Genomic DNA, 3,821 nt, shown 5'->3' with positions numbered 1-3,821 from the left:
ATCACACCATCAGGATTATCTTGGTCGTGAAGATCTCTTTTGTACAGTTCTTCTGTGTATTCTTGCCACATCTTCTTGATATCTTCTGCTTCTGTTAGGTCCATACCATTTCTGTCCTTTATCGAGACCATCTTTGCATGAAATGTTCCCTTGGTACCTCTAATTTTCTTGTAGAGATCTCTAGTCTTTCCCTTTCTGTTGTTTTCCTCTATTTCTTTGCACTGATTGCTGAAGAAGGCTTTCTTATCTCTTCTTGCTATTCTCTGGAACTCTGCGTTCAGATGCTTATATCTTTCCTTTTCTCCTTTGCTTTGCACTTCTCTTCTTTTCACAGCTATTTGTAAGGCCTCCCCAGACAGCCATTTTGTTTTTTTGCATTTCTTTTCCATGGGAATGTTCTTGATCCCTGTCTCCTGTACAATGTCACAAACCTCAGTCCATGGATCATCAGGCACTCTGTCTATCAGATCTAGTCCCTTAAATCTATTTCTCACTTCCACTGTATTGTCATAAGGGATTTGATTTAGGTCCTACCTGAATGGTCCAGTGGTTTTCCCTACTTTCTTCAATTTAAGTCTGAATTTGGCAATAAGGGGTTCATGATCTAAGCCACAGTCAGCTCCCGGTCTTGTTTTTGCTGACTGTATAGAGCTTCTCCATCTTTGGCTGCAAAGAATATAATCAGTCTGATTTCGCTGTTGACCATCCGGTGATGTCCATGTGTAGAGTCTTCTCTTGTGTTGTTGGAAGAGGGTGTTTGCTATGACCAGTGCGTTCTCTTGGCAAAACTCTATTAGCCTTTGCCCTGCTTCATTCTGTATTCCAAGGCCAAATTTACCTGTTACTCCAGGTGTTTCTTGACTTCCTACTTTTGCATTCTAGTCCCCTATAATGAAAAGGACATCTTTTTTGGGTGTTTGTTAGTTCTAAAAGGTCTTGTAGGTCTTCATAGAACCATTCAACTTCAGCTTCTTCAGCGTAACTGGTTTGGACATAGACTTGATAATGATTAACCTTTACCATGTCCAAAAATCAAAGAATGATCTTGATGCCTATTAGGAAAAAAAAAATAATTTTTTTCCTCTTCAGTAAGTATATCAGTATCTACTTATTAAAAAGAATAAGATGTTTTCTACAGAAAGCATAAGTAATCTCCCCTGTTAGTTTCCAGTATCTACTAAATCATCATATAATAGATATTGGATTTGGTATATTATGTTACAAAAATAATTCCTATCAAATATTTTGATTGAATTATCTCATCCAACCCACTTCCAAAAAGTCTCCATCTCTAAGAAAGCCAAGTAAAATCTAAAAATACTTTTTCAGAAAGTATCTGAAATCATAAATTTCCTAATAATGACAAAATAGCCAAGTGTGAATCACTGTGGGTCCTATTCATTTCAGGACCTTTGCTGCCTCAGGCGCTGCCTCAATGTATTAATGCATTTGTGAGATAAAGTATGGAGCATTTAGAGTTGTGTGTTGTTTTCATAGAACTACTACATTCATTTCAAAAGCGTTTAATACTCTTTTTTTCTCCATTATAAAAGGACAATCCCCAAACAAAATTGGATTACCTGGATAAAAGAAAAGCAATTGAATTGTAGCTATTTTTAAAGGGCATTTGAAGAAACACTATAGTTGATTCTTGTGTATAGGGATGAACAGATTTCTATAAAGGCTGATTAGCCCATCTAAGGATTTACATTATTGGATTGAGGTACAGACTATTCATTTTGCTGCATTTCAGCAGAGAAACTATAAAACTGGATATCCTTTCTCTTTGCAAACCATGAATACCCAAAAGGGAGTGTGGCTCTGTGGCAGGATCTGAACTGAAAGAAAGAAGAAAACCAGAGCTATAGTGGTTCTGCTACAACCTTCTCTGGCTCCTTTTATAAACTGTTGGGTTTTATATTTCTAACCCAAGTAAACACATTTGCTGCAGCCACAATCTAGATTGTTGTTGTAGGAAGGTAGTTCTCTGGGATAACTGCATAAATTCCCTTCTATGAAGAAAATGAAGAAAGCCTAGGTGAAACATTCTTTCTTTAGTATATTGTTACTACTTAGTTTGAAACAAAAGAGAAAAATCACTCTCATTTGTCATCCAGTTTCTTTGATGTGAAATAATTTTATTTATTTTTTAACTTGCAACATGACCCAGCAGAGGATCTTAGGCAAACAATCAAAGATCTTAGTTCAGGCTTTAGCTCTGCTGTAATCATGTTTTGTTGCTTTAGATAAAGTCTCTTTACCTCCGTGGAGCTTTCCAGGTGGCTCAGTAGTAAAGAATCCTCCTGCCAATGTGGGAGACACTGGTTTGATCCCTGGGTCAGGAAGATTCCCTGGAGAAAGAAATAGCAACCCACTCCAGTATTCTTGCCTGAAAAATTCCATGGATAAACGAGCCAGAGGGCTACAGTCCATAGAATTGCAGAGTCAGACAGGACTGAATGACTAAACATGCATGCACTTTGCCTCTGTCATCCAGTTTCCTCATTTATAAGTCTGTAATCAACACCTACCTTGTCTGCTTCTGAGAGGTAGTATATTAACCAAATACATATTTGTGTAAAAGGTCTTTGAGAAGATATGGGAAACTAAAATAACTCACTTCCCAAACTTGAAATAACTATATTCACATGTATTTTATCTTTCAACCAATGCCTTGGGCACTTACATACCTTATTTATCAGTGAGAAATGCTTTTGACACTAAGTATTAATATCCAAATAGAAGCTATTTAAGTCAAGGGGCATTTATTGTTCAGTTAAAATGAAGTCTGGAAGCAGAAAACCACTCAGTGGCTTTAGTAAAGGTCACCAGCTTTCTTTTCATTGTAAATTATTCTCAGGGTATAAGGTTTTTCATCCACACACCTGTTATCACCTCCTCTTTCCCAGCAATAAATGCCTGGCTAAGCTCTGGGTATCATCATGTACAAGTTAAAGTCTGGGAAGCATTGGCTATGGGAAGAGATCCAACTCTCCTGTTCCTGACCAATTCATCTAGAAATTATCTTTCCAAACATCCCCCCCCCACCACCACCACCACCCCCTCCCCAACACACACACACATTAGATTACCTCTGACACATCAGCATCCAGATCTATCTTATATGGTCACCTCTGCAGTGAAAGAGACCTATCTTTACAGACTATGAGATGGGAAGCCTGCAGAGGATAAAGGGATGTGGAATGACTTTTGGATAATCAACTGATAATGTCTGCTATAGCTTAACCATAGAAAGTTTAATTCTTCACCTTGAGAACATAACTCCACAGCTGCTATACATTCTCATTCTTATGTGATTCTATTTTTTGTTTAAACAAACATAACGAGGTGACCTTAGTGGTCTATGTCCCTGTCCAAGTTTCATTTGGGGCACCAAGGTTATGAGTTGGTTTTTAGATGTGTCCCCCAGTTTTAGTCATTGTTCCCCCAAAAGTAAACACCATCTTATGCAGGTCAAAGCAGTCCCATCCTATTAAGTAACCATTTTTTGTGAATGAAATCTTCAACCCTCTTTTTCACTAGGCTGGTCTCTTGTTGTTTCTTTGGAATGATTTAATTGGTAGAGCCTCCTTGGCCTGCATTCGCTAAACCTCTCAGAGAGCAAAAGATGACATTATAAGATTAGCTCCTGGATTCATTTATCTACAAATATAAACTTAAAGATGACTCCCTACTTACTCTTCCCTGAAGAAATATAATCTGAATCCAGGTGAATTGGTCTCCCTGTTCTCAATGTGAAACAGGTGGTAATAATTCTCTCCCTATCACACACTCCCTCAAAAATTCTTATTTCATACGGG

The 3,821-nt window shown here is 37.8% G+C and overlaps 1 long non-coding RNA gene across 1 annotated transcript; it reads right to left on the bottom strand.

Annotated features, from left to right (window-relative positions):
- Positions 1-309: 309 nt before the first annotated feature.
- LOC129641638 (uncharacterized) lies at positions 310-3,197 on the bottom strand. Its single transcript, XR_008709371.1, has 3 exons — positions 3,093-3,197; positions 2,262-2,351; positions 310-1,052 (listed from the first exon to the last, which is right to left on the bottom strand). It is a non-coding gene; the product is annotated as an uncharacterized LOC129641638 (long non-coding RNA).
- Positions 3,198-3,821: the final 624 nt, after the last annotated feature.

The sequence above is a fragment of the Bubalus kerabau genome, chromosome 1 (assembly GCF_029407905.1).
Source record: "Bubalus kerabau isolate K-KA32 ecotype Philippines breed swamp buffalo chromosome 1, PCC_UOA_SB_1v2, whole genome shotgun sequence".
Lineage (NCBI taxonomy): Eukaryota > Metazoa > Chordata > Mammalia > Artiodactyla > Bovidae > Bubalus > Bubalus kerabau.
Note: the sequence above shows the minus strand (reverse complement) of the source record. Positions and strands in the feature narration are given on the sequence as shown.